Here is a 19,162-nt window from a genome sequence, read left to right as displayed (position 1 = left end):
AGAGGAAGACAGTAACTTTACAATGGAGAAACTTGGCAGATACTCCTCATCCAAGTGATGAAAGTTGACATCACTGGTAATAGACCCACTCAGCCTCTTGCAGCTTTTGATATGATGTATTGAGATTACTTTGTGACATTCATACAAAAATGCATCTCCTGAATTTAAACGTGAGAGACTATCAGACAAACCTAAATTGAAGAACATTTTAAAAAATAACTGGTCTGTATTCTTTTAAAATATCGGTCTTAAAAGACATAGAGTGCGAAACTGTTCCAGATGTTCGATTCTAAAAAGACATTACTGCTAAATGCAGTGCATTCTTCTGAATTGGATTCTGGAGTGGGGAAATCAGTAGCTTTAAAGCACATTTTAAAAGCAGTTAATGATATTTGAATGTGGACTGTAATTATATAATAGAAATTTTAACATTGATACAACACCAATTTGGTTAGCTCTACTGTACTTAATCTAAGTGAATTTCTATATTCCTAGGAAAATACATGGAAATATCGAGGGCTAAGTGGTACAGTGTCCGCCACTCACTCTCACATGGTTCAGAAAAAAATGTATTAGGAAGAGAGAGAATGACAAAACAAAAGGGGTAAAATGTAAATAATTAGTGGTATTTGTAATTTTTTTAACATAAAATTTTACCTGATAATTCCTCAATTAAAGTTTTTTCATATATTTGAGTTGTGATTGAACCAACTTGACATTACTGAATTTATAAAACTCATTAAAAAGGACAAAAAATTATTCTCATCATTTAAAGAAAGTAGAGCAGTGATGGAAATGCCAGTCAAGTAGAAAAACTCCAAATTGTTAAGATACAGAGGTACCTGCTTTTTTCTTGTTTGGATTTCTGTCAAGGTTAGCAATCTTAAGCACCTCATGTCTTTGTTCTTTTCCTTAAACATTTATAAAATAGGTACTTTAAGGATTTCCTGAACATTCCCTAAAAAACGAATAGGTTTTCTTTTCAAAGGTTCTTTGGGAGTTCCCGATGTGGAGCAATGGAATCAGCAGCTTCCCAGTCTGTTCAGTCAGTCAGTTCAGTCAGTTCAGTCAGTTCAAGCCCGGCACAGTGGGTTAAGGATCTGGCAATGCCGCAGATGCTCCTGGCTGGGAGCTCCATATGCCAAGGGGTGACCTGGGGGGAAAAGTGCTTTGTAAAAATTAGATTGCCTTTGTTCCAGACAGATAATGTTACAAATTTATGAAGAAAATTTGAAGCTATTTTTGCAATTATTTTTTTAAAGGGAATATTTTGAGGGGTGGGAGTTTTTATATTAAATCTTTTGAGCTACAGTGAACACACATTTTAATAATTATTTTTATGTAACATGTCCTTTTAATAATAATATAGGAGTTTCTGTCGTGGCTCAGTGGTAATGAACTCAGCTAGAATCCATGAGGATGCGGGTTTGATCCCTGGCCTTGCTCAGTGGGTTAAGGATCCGGTGTTGCCATGATCTGTGTTATAGGTTGCAGACATGGCCCAGATGCTACATTGCTGTGGCTGTGGTGTAGGCCGGCAGCTACAGCTCGGATTTGACCCTTACCCTGGGAGGTGCGCCCTAAAAAGACAAAAAATAATAGTAATTATTAATATAATCCATACTATTAGACTGATGACATTCATAAAAACTCACCTTGGTGATAGTATTAATGAGCTGTATAACAAAATTGTCCTGTAAGATTTTTGTATAATTCCTGTTTTTCCTTTTTTAAAAAGATTTTTGTATTGTATTGCTAAAATCACCTCCTTCAGAGAAATCTAACCTTATCACAAATAAATATATTATGGTAAATGCAGGTGTTGATAGAAATCTGGTTATTTACTGTAAAATTATTTTATTGAGGAGTTCCCGTTGTGGCACAGTGGTTAACGAATCCGACTAGGAACCATGAGATGGCAAGTTCCATCCCTGCCCTTGCTCAGTGGGTTAAGGATCCAGCATTGCCGTGAGCTGTGGTGTAGGTCGCAGACGCGGCTCGGATCCCGCGTTGCTGTGGCTCTGGCGTAGGCCAGTGGCTACAGCTCCGATTTGACCCCTAGCCTGGGAACCTCCATATACCACAGGAGCGGCCCTAGAAAAGGCAAAAAGACCAAAAAAAAAGAAATAAAATTATTTTATTGAGATTCTAAAGACAGCAGTAATGACACTTTAACTTGTTTTTAACTAGTAAAATGCCAGGTATAAATGGACACAATCACTCTTTATTGGTAACAGTAGTTTTACCCTACTTTGGTGACATGTATATTTCTTTATGTTTTTCTCTTACAAAAATTCCTTCTGGAGCTCCCACTGTGGCACAGCAGGATTGGCTGTATCTTGGGAGCACTAGGATGTGGTTTCAATCCTGGCCCGGCATAGTTGAATAAGGATCCAGCATTGTTTTAGCTTGGGTCAGGACTGTGGTTCAGATCTGATCCCTGGCCTGGGAACTCCATATGCTGCGGGGTGGCCAAAAATGGGGAAAAAAAAAATTCCTTCCTACCAGTGCCAGGAATCACTTTTCCTTGAAATAGCTCTTCCTGTTTTGGGCCCCTTGAATACTACTAATCTTAGAAAGGATATGTGTGGAATGGGATTTGTGGGGGTTGTTGTCAACAAACAACTTTATCTTACCTGTTTGGCTCGCTTTCTGTACATATAGTTCTTCATTTTTCAGAGATCCAGTAATTTACCTCTAGGCATTTGACTTCTATCCAGGGAAGTTATTTATTATGAATTAGAGGAGATTGTGGTTCTCTGTTAGTATGTGGCTCTTATAGTAGCTCTGATGACTTGGAGTGGTCATCCTCATGTCACTGTAATGTTTCCTGGGGGAAATTGTGAACCTTCTCTTTTTACTTTGTGTACCTGGTTTTGTTTGGATTTACCATATATCAATGTAATGTAGCAATACTTATGTTACTAACAACAATTTTGTGAGATGTTTATTATTCTCATTTTACAGATGAGGAAACTGAGGCTTGGTGAAGTTACGAAACTTGTCCAAAGTCACACAGCTTGTAAAGGGCACAGCCAAGATTCAGAGCCAGGTCTGTCCAACTTCAAAACTCTTAATCACGGCCATGAGACTTTGAAATAGCTGTGAAGTATCAACCTATGTTAAATTGTATTGATATTGATATTGCTTAACTGTTATTTCTCTTACTGATAAATTACTTAATGGTGAGTTTTTTCATCCATAATAATTGCATGTATCTTTTAAATATTATGAAAAGAAGTATAATATACTAATTGAGGGTCTGGGCTCTGGAGACAGCTACTTGGGCATGAATCCCTAAGGTTCTCTACTTAGTTGTGTGACGTTGGAAAGTAACTCAGCTTTTCTGTACCTCAATTTTCCTATCTGTAAAATGGTGATAATATTATTGTCCACCTGAGAGGGTTGTTGTGAAGATAAATGCTTTAATGTCTACAAAGCGTCTATAACAGTGCCAGATACACAGTAAACTTTTTTTTTTTTTTAATTTTTATTTTATTTTTTTGTCTTTTTGAGGGCTGCACTCACGGAGGTTCCCAGGCTAGGGGTCTAATCGGAGCTGTAGCCCCTGGCCTACGCTACAGCCACAACAACGCCAAATCCAAGCTGCATCTGCAACCTACACCACAGCTCACAGCAATGTTGAATCCTTAACCCACTGATCGGGGCCAGGAATCGAACGCACAACCTCATAGTTCCTAGTCAGATTCGTTTTTGCTGCTCCACGACGGGAACTCCCACAGTAAACATTCAGTAAATGTTACCTCTTAGTGTGATCATTTCCTAGCCACCAGTAAAGCAGATGATCATTACTTCTAATTCACTATTAGGAAATTTGGATAAAGCAAAGTTTAAGCAGTAATATATCACGAAACTTAAGTAAATCAAAATTAAATTTGAGTAAGTTAGACCTAAAGAAAATCATACATTTGATCAAGTTTAGGTCTCTTGTAAAGCAGACTGGACAACTGCTTATAGGTCTTACATATACAAGGGTATTATATGTATAAGGATGACACATAGGTCCACTGGAGGTACCCTTTGAGCCCAATATGATTATTGTATTAGAAATGTGTTTCGTCTGTTTTCCTCTTGTAAGTAGAATTTGTATTCAGAATAAGTTTTTACATTTTTAGGTGACTTTTAAGGAATATTTGCTTTTGGCAGTATTCATAGCTGATTATCAAGAACGAAAACATACATAAAATGTTGGCAATATTTCATCACTTGCAGGAGTGGTTATTAGAATTTACATTATGGTGAATGTGGAATCTGATTGACCTTTGAACTCATGGGACCATAGCACATTTAACGAGAAATCAGCCACGTACTGATCATGTTCTCTTCATTCATACTTGTTCATTGTAGCTGTCAACATTCTGAAGTACCATAACAACTCTTGCTACAATTTTTTTTTTTTTTTTTTTTTGGTCTTTTTAGGGCCACACATGTGGCATATGGAAGATACCAGGTTAGGGATCGAATCAGAGCTGTAGCTGCTGGCCTACACAGCCACAGCAACGCAGGATCCAAGCTGTGTCTGCAACTAACACCACAGCTCACAGTAATGCCGGGTCCTTAACCCACTGAGTGAGGCCAGGGATCGAACCTGCATCCTTATGGATGCTAGTCAGATTTGTTTCTGCTGAGCCATGACAGAAACTCCTATTGCTGCAATTTAGTTAAAGTACATTACCTATAATTAGTGCCTAATAAGTTCATACAAATTGAAAAAATATCCATAAAAGGGAGTAATTTGGGTTAAGTTACATAAAAAAACTCAAAAGCTATTATTAAAAAGCAGGATTTATACGAGCCCAAGATCTCAGTAGCTTTTAATCTACATGTGCATTTAATTTATTTTCTTTATTTTATGCTATTGAGCCTTTCTGTCCTTGAACATGATGTGTCTAGTTCTAGTTATCTAGATATTTAGATATTTAAAAATATCTTTCAGGAGTTCCTGTCTTGATGCAGTGGTTAATGAATCCGACTAGGAGCCATGAGGTTGCGGGTTTGATCCCTGGCCTTGCTCAGTGGGTTGAGGATCCGGCGTTGCCGTGAGCTGTGGCATAGGTTGCAGACACGGCTCAGATCCCGTAACAACAGCTCCGATTGGACCCCTAGCCTGGGAACCTCCATATGCCAGGAGTGCGGCCCTAGAAAAGGCAAAAAGACAAAAAAATAATCTGTCAGTAAAGTTTCTTTTTTTCCATAAAGTTCTTTCAAATCTCTTAATTATTAGATACATTATTTCATGTTACTATTGTAAGTAGTATATTTTCTCATTTTTTATTGGCTGATACAAGTTTCTTGGTATGTAGATCTGTTTAGCCTACCTTACTAAAGTATGATGATTGCAACTGTGTCTTCCTTTCCAGTGCTTACACTTTCTTTTTCTTGCTTTACTATGCTAGTTAGGACCTCAAATGTAGTGTTCAATACAGTGTTAATAGTGGACATTCTTTTTTTCTTTTTTCTTTTGTGGCTGCCCCGTGGCATATGGAGCTCCTGGGCCAGGGATCAGATCTGACCCCATGCCACAGCTGCTGCAACGCTGAATCCTTTAGCCCACTGTACCAGGCCAGGGATTGAACTTTTGTCCTGGCGCTGAAGAACCACTGCCAATCCTGTTGTGCCACAGCAGGAATTCCAATAGTGGACATTCTTATATTGCACTTAGTTTTTACAATGACATGCTCCTGATGTTTCACCATTAATAATAATGTTTGCTATAGATATTTGATAGATATTCCGAGGTTTAAATACTTTTCTCTTGTTCTTTGGCTAAGATTTTGTATGTGTGTGAAAAATAAGTATTGAATTTTATCAGATGCTTTTCTTACCTTTATGAAGATGATCGTATGGTTGTCCTCCCTTATTCTGTTAATGTGGTGAATGACATTTATTGATTTTCTAAAGTTGAATCACCCTTGCATTGCTGGAATGAACCCAACTTAATCCTGATGGTCTTTTAAAAATTACATAGTTGGGTTTAATTTATTACTATTTTATTTAGAAGTTTTGCATGTGTTCACAGATGAAATTGGTCCTTAAATTTTATTTCTTATAGTTTGTCCTTAATTTTAGTATCCTGATTATGCCAACCCCAGGAGTATGAGTGGAGAACAATCCCCCCCTCTCCCTGAAGGGATTTACATAAGACTGGACTAATGTACCTTTTGAAAGTTTAGTTGAACTTCGGTTTGACTGTCTTTGCCTTATTTTGGCAGGGGGGAGAGGTGTGAGCCTAGTATTTTGTAAGGAAACATGTATTCAATTTTCTAAATAGTTTTATTGAGGATTTCTGTTTCTAGTTAATTCAGTTTACAGAAGGTTTTTTTTTTTTTTTTCCATTTTTTAGGAATCCATCCATTTTGTCTGAATTTTTTAAGTATTTGGCATAAAATTGTTTAAAATATTTTTTGTTGTCTTTTAAATTTCTGCTTTCTAAGTATTTAATCTCTTTTATTGCTGCTATTTTTGTACCTTCCCTTTTTTCCTTTATCAGTCTTGCTAGAGGTTTTATCTATTTTCTTAGTCTTATCAAAAAACCAGTGCTTGACTTTGATTTTCTATATTATATGTTTTAAATTTCATTAATTTATGACCTTTCTCCTTTCTTCATTTTTAAGGGAAAAGTAGACTCTAATATAAAGACACTGGGGTCTCTCCCAGTTTCCAAGGACAGGATTTCATTAGGCCTTAAGAACAGCTGGAACCAGAGGTTATAATACTACTAGCACCTTACTTCTTTCTCTTTCCTTTATTAATCTATTTCTTTCTCTTTTGCTGTCAATTGGCTTTTTTCTTTTTTTTCCTAATGGCTGCACCTGTGGCATATTTAAATTCCCAGCCTAGCATCAAGTTGGAACTGCAGCTTTCAGTGACGCCAGATCCCCAAACCATTGATCGAGGCCAGGGATCAAACCCTCATCCCTCACAGACAGTATGTAGGATTCTTAACCTGCTGAGCCTCAATAGTAACTCCATCAAATGGCTTTTCTAACTCTTCAGTTTATATGGTGAAAATGAGCCTGATATTTGATGTCAATTCCAATTTGGTATGTTCTTGATTCCTTTAGGGATTTCGGATTTTTCCATCTGGGTTACCTTCTTTCTTTTCTTTTCTTTTTCTTTGTCTTTTTAGGGCCGCACCTGCAGCATCTGGGGGTTCCCAGGCTAGGGGTCTAATTGGAGCTATAGCTACTGGCCTTCTTCGCCACAGCCACAGAAAAGCCAGATCTGAGCCACATCGGCGACCTACACCACAGCCCATGGCAACGCTGGATCCTTAACCCACTGAGCGAGGCCGGGAATCAAACCCACAACTTGATGGTTCCTAGTCAGATTCATTTCTGCTGCACCACGACGGGAACTATGCCCCTTCTTTCTTTTGAAACTATTTTTCTTTAGCATTTTTTTAAAATAGGATTTTATGTTGTAAAATTTTTGTCTGAAAGAGTCTTTATTGTCCTCATTCTTTTTTTTCCCCCTTTGGCCTTACTCACTGAATGCCAAAGTTCCCAGGCCAGGGATCGAACTGGTGCCACGGCAGTGACAATGCCAGATCCTTAAAACACTGAGCCACCAGGAAACTCCATCATCCTCATTCTTGATAGATATTTCATTAGGTATGCAATTGTGGGGTAGCAGTTATTTTTGTAGCCATTGGAAGAAATAATTCCACTCTCTTCTGGTTTCTGTTGTTGCTATTGATAAATCAGCTGCCAAATAATTAAGTGAATCTGCCCCCCCCCCCTTTTTACACCTGGCTGCTTTTGAGCTCTGTTTTTTAGTTTTTTGTCTTTTCATATGTTGTACCTAGGTATAAATTTGTTTTTATTTATCCTTTTAAATGTGAACTGCTATTGTCCCTGGAAAAAATATTTTTGTGTATTCTTTGAGGCCTAAGAAGGAAATGCTTTTCTTTTGCTTCAAGAAGATTTACCATTGATTTTTTTTTTCTCATTTTTTTTGGCCACATATGTAAGTTCCCAGGCCGTGGATTGAGTCCGAGCTGCATCTATGATCTACACTATAGCTGGGGCAATGCCAGATCCTTAACCCACTGCTGGGAATCGAACTGGCAGCACCACAGAGACAAGCTGTATCATTAACCCAGTGGACCACAGTGGGAACTCTACCTTTGCTTTTTTTCCCCAGATACTACAGTTTGGTGACTAAATTCATACTTTGAGGTTTTGGACTACCCAAATGAAGTGAGTTTCAGTTGCAGTTATGTGTGTGGGCTTACTTGTCTTTACAGTCTTTTAGGAATCCTTGTTCTCTTCTGCAATAGGAAGGCAGATTTCTTTGTAGTCCTTTGGAGATCCCATGTGGGAATGCGTAGACTGGGTTTACTTCTGGTTTACTCTTTTCCTGAGGATAAAACTTTTAGTGGGGGTTCCAGCTTTATGAAGAAAGGGTCTTCTAATAGATTTTTTCCATGTTGGGTAGGTCTTGGACTTTGACTTCTGTTCTTTGCCAGGATATAGTCAAACCCGTAACAATAAAATTAGGCAGATGTCTACAGGACAAAAACAGTTTTTTCATGCCACTTATCTCTTTTGAGTTTGTGCTTTCTCATAGATTTTGTACTGGTTATTTCTTTACTATCTTGTAAGCTCTTCGGTGTTTTAATATTTTTTGAAATAAAATTTTATCCATCACTTTTACTTGTTTTCAGTGAGAGAATTGGATGAATTTTCTAGCCTAATATGTTACTGGAAGTGGTATTTTATTCTAATTTTTTTTGGCTTTTTTGTATTTCTGATTCCTTCAGATAGATGTTTAATTCACTGATTATTAGCCTTGTTTTCTTTTCTTTTTTTGTCTTTTTGCCGTTTTCTAGGGCCACTCCCACGGCATATGGAGGTTCCCAGGCTAGGGGTCTACTTGGAGCTGTAGCCGTCAGCCTACACCACAGCCGAAGCAACTGAGGATCCGAGCTGTGTCTGTGACCTACACCACAGCTCACAGCAGCACCAGATCCTTGACAGACTGAGCAAAGCCAGGGATCGAACCCACAACCTCATGGTTCCTAGTCAGATTCATTAACTTCTCTGTGCCACGACAGGAACTCCTTTGTTTTCTTTTTTTAAATTAAAATTGATTTACAGTGTTCCATCGAGTTCTCTTGTGCAACAAAGTGCCCCAATCACACACATTTCCCTGTGCTGTACATAGTCATGTTTTCTAATATAAGTGTTTAAAACTATATATTTGTAAGTGGCTCATGAGGTTTGAAATGGAATATTTTAATTATTAACTACAGATATTTAACATTCTTTTTTTTAATGTATATTATTTTCCATCATGGTCTATCCCAGTAGATTGGATATAGTTCCCTGTGCTATACAAAGGACCATATTGTCTATCCATTCTAAATGTAATTACTTTAGATACTTAAGATTTTTAATTTGCTGTTATGCTTTTCATAAGCTTGTCTCTTTAAGCCATTACCTAGGATCCACAAGTCAATTAGGAGTTTTAAAATACATGGATTTTAAAAGCTTTATCTTTTTGTAATATTTAACTCACCTTAAAAAAAAGGGGGGGAGGAGAGTTCCTATTGTGGTTCAGCGGTAACAAACCTGACTAGTATCTATGAGGATGTGGGTTCAATCGCTGACCTCACTCAGTGGGTTAAGGATCTGGTGTTGCTGTGAGCTGTGGTATAGGTCACAGATGCAGCTCTGATCTGGCACTGCTGTGGCTGTGGTGTAGGCTGGCACCTGTGGCTACGATTCAGCCCCTAGCCTGGGAACTTATATATGCCTCGGATGCAGCCCTAAAAAGACCAAAAAACAAAAATAAAAAATTGCAAAGGATTTTCAGTTTGTTTTATAAAGTATGAGTCAACTATGCTGTATATAAGAGAGACACAAGGTGATTTAGAAAAGCTAAAAATAAAGAGATGGGCAGACATGTACAAGGCTAATGGAAACAATAAAAAAGGAAGGGTTGCTCTGGGACCTGTCTTTTCAGTGGCATTTCCCCCCCCTTCCTGATAGCAAATGTAATAAATAACCAATATTCTGTATCATTGAGATGTTTTGAGGAAGTCTCAAATAGAATGATTTTGCCTTAATTGTAGAATGGTAATTTTCTTTTTCTTTCTTCTCCCGCTCCCCCTTCTTTTCCTTTTCTTCTCCCTTCTCCTCTTCCTTTTTCTTCACACTTTTAACATGTCTAAACTGGGTTGTATCTCTCATACTGGGATGCATCTTAGTATTGATGATATTTCATAATCGATGAATGATTATTAACAGTTAATTTTGGCAGCATTTTTTATCTTTTGGAATATGAAATAATGTTATGTCTTGCAATTGATGGTGTCAGCTTTGACGAAATATACATTTTTACATACATAGCATGATTCTTCATTCTACCCCTCTCTCTACTTCAGATGCCCCCCCCCCTTTTTTTTTTTTTTTTTGCTATTTCTTGGGCCGCTCCCGTGGCATATGGAGGTTCCCAGGCTAGGGGTCGAATCGGAGCTGTAGCTGTTGGCCTACGCCAGAGCCACAGCAACGCAGGATCCGAGCCGCGTCTGCAGCCTACACCGCAGCTCACGGCAACGCCGGATCGTTAACCCACTGAGCAAGGGCAGGGACCGAACCCGCAACCTCATGGTTCTTAGTCGGATTCGTTAACCACTGCGCCACGACGGGAACTCCCAGATGCCCCTTTTTTTGGTCTCTCCCATCCTATACTTATATCGTTCAAGACCTTAAGGGAGGAAATAATCCTTATTTTCTCCTCCTGGCTCCTCTTCTTCTGGCACCTAGCACAATACTTTGTTGAACACTGGGTTGTATTTAATTAACAATTAAGGGAAATGTGTAGGTATAAGAATCACAGCATAGGCTATAACACATTTATACCCGTGACCAGTTTTTTAGCTTCTTGGTGAGAGGAGATTAATACCTATATTAGTTAATTATATTGATATAATAAAGACTAGAACCCAGTGCTTCCTACATTAAGTTAGAGAATTTTTTGGATGGACGTTTAGTCATCTGATGATGTTTAAGAAAGAGTTTAACCAATGAGAGAAAAAAAAAGTAATTAAAACTATAAAGCATTGTGCAGGGAATGAGACAAGTATTAACAACAATAATTATTGAGGGTGGTGCTTAGAAAGAGAGAAGAAGAACTCATTAATGATGTGACATTTAGGTTGAGACTTGAAGTATGAGTGGAAGATAGAAGTTCTTGAAAGGTCTGAGAGAAAAGCCTTTCGGGCAGAGGGAAACAGCAGGCCCAGAGTGGGAAAGAGCTTGCAGTTAACTGAAAGAACAGTAATCGAGGAGAGTGCCACCTCAAGGTGAGAGAGGCAGGCAGGGGCTGTATCTCAATATGCTAACATATACAGTGCATTTGTGAAGTGCTGGCCACTCACTGTTCCAAGCACTTGAACAGTGTGAATTATTATGTTATACTGACTCTCTGAATGTTAAGTTTGGATTTAATTTGAAGATGCATTGGGAAGCCATGAACTATTACTCAGTGCCATGATCCATTTTTAAAGATGACACTGGCCACTTTGTACACAGTTGATTAGAGGGGGACAGTAGAGGAAGTAGAAATAAATACTTGTCAGGAGAAGAAGTCATCTTGGATCATGGTGGACATGAAGAGCAGTGGACAGATTTAAGATATGTTTAGAAGTCTTGTGGTGATGGCTTAGATAAGGGGAGAGGGTTGTGAAGGAAAGGAAAAAGTCAGATCAGAAAGCGTTAAAGAATTGAAGAAATGAGATATATTAGATCTTTTGTGAAGTTATTTGTCAGTAAAAGGGAGCAGAGCAGTTTTTAACCTTATTTCTATAATTTTCCCAGTGGCATTTTCTGTCTCTCTGTCTCTGAAATTCTTGAAACCAAATTATTTTTATTCTAGTCTGCCTCTCCAGATTCCAGCACCTTTTTCTCATCCCACACTTGACAGATGCTTAGAGGAGGAAAGTCAGTTAAAAAGTAGGCTAGCATTCTCAGCATTTCTGCCCTTTTTCATCAAGATGTTCCTTGCTAAATCAGTCCTTGTTATATCAGAGGAAAACCATTTTGTTCTAGAAGTAAAGGTTTAATTCTTGAAGGAACATCATCTCAATAAAATCAGTCTCTATGTATGTCTGATGTGGAGTTAGGGGTGATGGTCATATGTATTTTTTTCTGTTAATTCTTAACATACCTTAAAAGATAAAGATAAGTATAGAAGCCGTAACTTCTTAAAAAATGTTTTATAAATACGTATAGGTTCTGCTTTTGAAGCTACTACCATTGACTGCAATTTTAAGTAGATAGAGTCTTTCCTCGTTTTATGAATCTTTAGTTTTCCGTTTATCTTTAAGGAGTGAATAAAGAAGCCAGTATCAAAACAAAAAAGAGTTTTGTGGTTGAGATGGGTGGGAAGATGAAAATTAGTGAGGTGGAAACCTAAAATTAAGACAGATAACAATCACGAAATGCTGTTTAAATCAGTGGTCCTTAAATTTATGGTAAAAAATCTTTTGAGATCCCAACTGAACTTGAAGAATCTGGCATCAGAACATACACAAACACATGTGCATTCACCATTTGTACATAATCTTAGGTCATTGCTAAATCTGAAGAGCCTGTGGGGTACATAGTGCCCTGATCAAGAATACTTGGCCTCAGTGGTAATCAGGGCTGAGGATTATTATATGGCTGGAGAGCTTGGACATTCAAACTGTGACAGTGTTCTCCTCTAATACCAATCTTTAGGGCAGGCCAGACTCAATTTGTTACTGTTTTTTTAAACCTTTGGTTTCACAGCTGACGAAATAATTTTTAGCTATTGAAAATTATTCTATTCTTAAAATTTTTTTCCTTGGAAATGCCATAGACAGCAGGTTTTTCTGAAATAGGCCATACAGTATTCACGACATCCTAACATATGAAACACACCAATAAAAAAAAAATTGGGAATTCCCGTCGTGGTGCAGTGGAAACAAATCCAACTAGGAACCATGAGGTTGTGGGTTCGATCACTGGTCTTGCTCAGTAGGTCAAGGATCCAGTGTTGCTGTGAACTGTGGTGAAGGTCGCAGGAGGGGCTTGGATCTAGCATTTCTGTGGCTGTGGCGTAGGCCAGCGGCTGCAGCTCCCATTAGACCCCTAGCTAAGCATTTTTTAAAAGTGGAAGTGAAATGTAAACAAATTTCAAATTTACTGACACCTAGGATTATACCTAGGAGCTGAATGAATGTTTCATTTAATAAGTCAGTTTAAAAAAACGAATAAACCCTTTATTTTCTCTACTTCTCCATGACTCTGTTTGTAAGATAACTTTCTTACGAAACTGATCATGAACTTTTTAAGACGAATTTTATTAGTCCTGTAATCTAAGTTACCAGGCATATTTATTTCACTGTTGGTGATGAAGCTATACTTTGTTACGGCTCACTTGACTCAGTGCCTAAGTAGGACACTGAACTAGTGGTAAAACTTAAAAAGTTATAAATTATTTCCTGTTGGGCAAATTATGCCTCTTAGACCAATATTTAAGTCCAGAATTCTTAGGATTCATTGATCTAGTAAGGGATTGACTAGATGACCTACCTTTAAGTCCTTTGGCCATGCTAAGAGTCTAAAATCCCTTATGTTTTTTTTCATTTACTTTTAGCTTGATGAAATAAAAGGATTTTTTTTTCTTCGCTCTAAATTTTAAAGCAAGTTCCATATGGTAAAAAAAGTGAAAATCAAAGAAGGAAAATTCAGGCATTCCCATTGTGACTCCGCGGAAATGGATCTGACTAGGAACCATGAGGTTTCGGGTTCCATCCCCGGCCTCAGGCAGTAGGTTAAGGATCTGGCGTTGCCATGAGCTGTGGTTTAGGTTGCAGATGCAGCTTGGATCTGGCATTGCTGTGGCTTTGGCGTAGGCCGGTGGCTACAGCTCCGATTTGACCCCTAACCTGGGAACCTCCATGTGTGGAGGGCGTGGCCCTAAAAAGCAAAAAAAAAAAAAAAAAAGAAAGAAAGAAAGAAAAGAAAAGAAAATTCAAAAACAAAATACTTTGGGTGTAATAGTCTCCTTTAATGATAATTTAATATATGATATTTTCAGGTTAGTTTTTTGTTTTTTGTTTTTTTTTGGCCTTTTTGCCATTTCTTGGGCCACTCCTGTGGCATATGGAGGTTCCCAGGCTAAGGGTTGAATTGGAGCTGTAGCTGCCAGCCTACACCAGAGCCACAGCACTGCGGGATCTGAGCCGCATCTGCAACCTACACCGCAGCTCTCGGCAACACCGGATTGTTAACCCACTGAGCAAGGCCAGGGATTGAACTTGCAACGTCATGGATTTGTTAACCACTTCGCCACGACGGGAACTCCAGGTTAGATTTTTAATCATGGAACAAATACATTATTATTTATTATTGGCAGATGGACGATCAATAGGTTTTATATTTCTTGTAACTGTCCCTGTAGAATTCTGAATCAGATATACTCACATTCAACCGTTTGTTCAGAGAGTAGAAAAATAAAAGTGGGAGTTAAAAACAATTTAATTCTGCTATTCCTTCTTCTCAATGTGATGGTACTATGCAGTGTTTTTTGGCCACCCTGCAGCATATGGAGTTCCCGGGCCAGTGATCATATCCAAGCCGAAGCTGCAGCAATGCCAGATGCCTAACCCATTGTGTCAGGGCAGGGATCAAACTCAAGTCCCAGGGCTCCCAAGACACCGCCGATCCTGTTTTGCCACAGTGGGAGCTCCAACTATAAAGCGTTTTTGTGCCTCCCAGAGTATGAGTGTGCTATGTGGTTCTAGTGCTGCATAGGTATTTTTCTCACAGCATAGCTCCTAAACATAAATGAGCTACTTCAGTTGTGTTCAGTTGAAAACAGCAAACTGTTCCATATAGGAAAAAATCCTTGGCTGTGTTGGATTTATTGCAAGGTAGTGTTGTATTGTACTTTTTGGATGATTTAAAGTATTTCCAGTGTGGAGTTCCTGTCTTGGCTCAGTGGTTAACGAATCCGACTAGGAACCATGAGGTTGCGGGTTCGATCCCTGGCCTTGCTCAGTGGGTTAAGGACCCAGTATTGCCGTGAGCTGTGGTGTAGGTTGCAGACGTGACTTGGATCCCGAGTTGCTGTGGCTCCAGAGTATGCCGGCCAGCAGCTACAGCCTGATTGGACCCTTAGCCTGGGAACTTCCCATATGCCATGGGAGCGGCCCTAGAAAATGCAAAAAGACAAAAAGACCAAAAAAAGAAGAAAAAAAAAAAGGTATTCCTAGTGTTCCCTGGTGTCCTAGCAGTTACAGGATCCAGCATTACAGCATTATCACTGCTGTGCCTTGGGTCACTACTGTGGCGCAGGTTTGATCCCTGGCCTGGGAACTTCCTCATGCCATAAGCATGCCAAAAAAAAAAGGTATTTCCAATGTTATTTTGAATTATATGATTTTTGCCTTTAGTGCTGTCTTTAGAATTCAACCCTGTAAGATTAGAGTCTCCTGAAAATAGAAGTTTAGCTAATCTGAGGATATTTGTGAATTTATTATTTTTTTCAGATATTCAGAATGGTATCCCTGGTTTTATATCTTAGTTTATATATTGTTAAATTTGGAGCCAAGTAATACAGTTCTAACAATCAGATTAAATTTATAATTTTTCACTAAGTTGACTTTATTTTTTTTCTTTTTTAAAGGGAAACAATCATAGTGTCAAGTTTCCTGACTGTGTCTTGTCTTACTTCCTATGTATATTAAATATGTACTGTAGTGTTTGGGTTTTTTCCTCCATAGTGAATTTTCTAAAGCCTACCCTGTCTTGCTTAATCTTCTTTGTAATATATACAAGAGGGGCCTAAAGTTAAGGTGAGACTTAAGTTTTGTTAACTAAATGTGATTTTTCTTACCCTTTGTTAAATGTCTCATAATTGTATGTGTGTATTTCTCCATTTCTATCCTGAAAAGATTTTAAGAGTTGATGTATACAAAAGAGTACATGTATCATATGTAGGTTATAGAATATAATGAAATGAAAACTTGTGTATCTTCTCAGCTTAAGAATTAGGGCATTGGGGGAGTTCCCGTCGTGGCGCAGTGGTTAACGAATCCGACTAGGAACCATGAGGTTGCGGGTTCGGTCCCTGCCCTTGCTCAGTGGGTTAACGATCCGGCGTTGCCGTGAGCTGTGGTGTAGGTTGCAGACGCGGCTTGGATCCTGCGTTGCTGTGGCTCTGGCGTAGGCCGGTGGCTACAGCTCCGATTCAGCCCCTAGCCTGGGAACCTCCAAGAAATAGCAACAACAACAACAACAACAACAACAAAAGACAAAAGACAAAAAAAAAAAAAAAGAATTAGGGCATTGGGAATTTCCTTGTGGTTCAGCAGGTTAAGGATCCAGCATTATCACTGCAGTGGCTTGGGTTGCTGCTGTGGTGTGGGTTTGATCCCTGACTGGGGAACTTCCACATGCTGTACATGCAGCCAGGAAAAAAATTTTTTTTAATTAAAGCATTACTCATACTAAGTGAAGTAAGTCAGAAGGAGAAAGACAGATACCATATGATACCACTTATATGTGAAACCTAAAATATGACTCAAATGAACTTATCTGTGAAACAGAGAACAGACATGTGGTTGCCAAGGAGGGGGCAAGGGATGGATTGGAAGTTTGGGGTTAGTCAACAAGGTCCTACTGTATAGCACAGGGAACTATATTCAGTATCCTATGATAAACCCTGATGGAAAAGAATATGTGTGTATATACAACTGAATCACTTTGCTGTATAGTAGAAATTAACATTATAAATCAACTATACTTCAATAAAATAAATTATAAGTAAAATTAGATCATTACTGGAGTTCCTGCTGTGGTGCAATGGGATTGGTGGCATCTCAGGAGCACCAGAACACGGGTTTGATCCTCTGTAGCACAGTGGGTTAAAGGATCCATCGTTGCTGCAGTTTTGTTGTAGGTTGCAGCTGCAGTTCACATCTGATCCCTGGCCCAGGAACTCCATATGCTGTGGGGTAACCAAAAAAGAAAAAAAATTCATTGACCTTCCCACGTGAACCTTTCCCAGTTATGTCCCACTTTCTCTTTCTTTTCTTTTCTTTTCTGCCTTTAATTATGTTTATTGTTTTTTTCTTTCTAGTTTTGCTAATTATATGCATATCCCTAAATGTTATCATGTTTAGTTTTGGATATTTTTGAGATATAACATTGGGGGACTAAGAGCACAGACTCTGGCTCCATGCAGATCTGCTACTTACTAACCATGTAATTTGGACAAATTACTTAACTTCTCATTGCTTCTGTCCTCATCCATGAAACAGAGGGTGAAAATAGAATCTACCTAATAAGGCTGTTTTAAGAATGAAATGAGTCCTTATGTGTAAAGTGCACAGTGTACAGTGCCTGGTGCACAGACAGTATTCCTGAGTGTTGGTTGTTGTTAGTATTTGTGTAAAGGAATCATAAGATAAAAAATTTTTCTTTATCGGAGTTCCCGTCGTGGTGCAGTGGTTAACGAATCCAACTAGGAACCATGAGGTTGCGGGTTCAGTCCCTGCCCTTGCTCAGTGGGTTAACGATCCGGCGTTGCCGTGAGCTGTGGTGTAGGTCGCAGACACGGCTCGGATCCTGCATTGCTGTGGCTCTGGCGTAGGCTGGTGGCTACATCTCCGATTTGACCCCTAGCCTGGGAACCTCCATATGCCGCGGGAGCAGCCCAAGAAATGGCAAAAAGACAAAAAAAAAAAAAATTTTTTTTTTTGTCATTGTGAGACCTATCCATGTTAATTGTTATAGCTGTAGATCATTCATTTTTACTTTTTTTATTGATATAGTTTTTTTGTTTTTTTGTGGACTTCTTTTTTTGGCAATGCCCATGGCATGTGGAAGCTCCTGGGTCAAGGACTGAGCCTGACAATGAATCCTTACCTGCTAGGCCTTCAGGGAATTCCCTTTTTCTCTTGATTAATTCACTTTCTGAGTTTTTAAATTTACTTTTTATTAAGGTATTTTAATTTCTGCATGGTATTCTAATATGGAATATTCTGTATTTCTCTGTTCTGTTGATGGATAGTTAGATTGTAGTGTTTGTTATTTTACTGTTACAAACAATAAAAAAGCCACGCAGACATTATCTTGCACACCTTCTTGTAACTTACGTAAGAGTGTTTCTGGGATACATACCTAGAAATGTTACTGCTGAGTGTTGTAAGGGTATGTGCATCTTCAATTTTCCTAGATGATGCCGGATTACTTTCCGAAATGGCTGTGCTCCTATTTATGTGCTCCAGTTTAGGCTCCTATAAGAATATGAAAGTGTCTGTTGCCCCATATTTTATTGTCTTATTCTTTAATATTTTTAAACTGATAGATGTGAAATGGTGTATTTAGTCTGTTTTTTGGGGTTTGGTTTGGTTTGGTTTGGTTTTGGCCGCACCTGCGGTGTATGGAAGTTCCCAGACCAGGGGTCTAACTGCACCACAGCAGTGACCCAAGCCATTGCAGTGACAGTGCCAGATCTTTCTTTCTTTCTTTTTTTAATGGCTACTCCCTTGGTGTGTAAAAGTTCCCAGGCCAGGAATATCATCCAGGCTACAACTGTGGCAACACTAGATCCTTTAACCCACTGCACTGGGCTGGGGATCAAACCAGCGTCTCTGCAGTGACCCAGGTACTGCAGTCGGATTTTTCACTCACTGCCACAGTGGGAACTCTGACAATGCCAGATCCTTTTGATTTGCATTTTGCTGAATATTGATTGTGTTGAGCATTTTTTTCATGTGTTTATTGGTTGTTTCTGTTCTTTTGTAAAATGTTGTATATTTTGCCCATTTTGTATTGATATTCCATTTTAAACTATTTAATTTGCTTATTGAATTTTAGAAATTCTTTAACTATTCAGATGCTAATATTTATTTGTTTGTTTGCTTGGCTTTTTAGGGCCGCACCCTCGGCATATGGAAGTTCCCAGGCTAGGGGATGAATCAGAGCTGCAGTTGCCAGCCTGTGCCAAAGCCACATCACCATGGGATCCAAGCCACATATGTGACCTACACCACAACTCACAGCGATGCCACCTCCCCAACCCACTGAGCAAGGCCAGGGATCAAAGCCACATCCTCATGGATACTAGTCAGATGCATTTCTGCTGTACCACAGCGGGA

General features: G+C 38.8%; 1 protein-coding gene across 37 annotated transcripts in view; it reads left to right on the top strand.

Moving 5' to 3' along the window:
• The window catches only part of NUMB (NUMB endocytic adaptor protein), a 174,252-nt gene that overhangs the window by 85,012 nt on the left and 70,078 nt on the right, over positions 1 to 19,162 (top strand). For 16 of the 37 annotated variants that reach the window (XM_084969732.1, XM_021099478.2, XM_013978319.3 and 13 more), the window contains one exon: positions 2,968 to 3,052. The exons of 19 other annotated variants lie outside the window; for them this stretch is intronic. The gene's annotated coding sequence lies outside the window, so the exon portion shown is untranslated. Of the gene's footprint in view, positions 1 to 2,910; positions 3,053 to 19,162 lie in introns of all 37 variants that reach the window. 2 more of the 37 variants (XM_084969726.1, XM_084969728.1) reach the window with 1 other exon arrangement.

Source organism: Sus scrofa, chromosome 7 (assembly GCF_054392235.1).
Source record: "Sus scrofa isolate SSC_HxYL_T2T_F1_AM1 chromosome 7, Sscrofa_HxYL_maternal_Yorkshire_Landrace_v2.0, whole genome shotgun sequence".
Classification (NCBI taxonomy): domain Eukaryota; kingdom Metazoa; phylum Chordata; class Mammalia; order Artiodactyla; family Suidae; genus Sus; species Sus scrofa.
The sequence above is the reverse complement of the archived record's forward strand: the minus strand, read 5'-3'. Positions and strand labels throughout refer to the sequence as shown.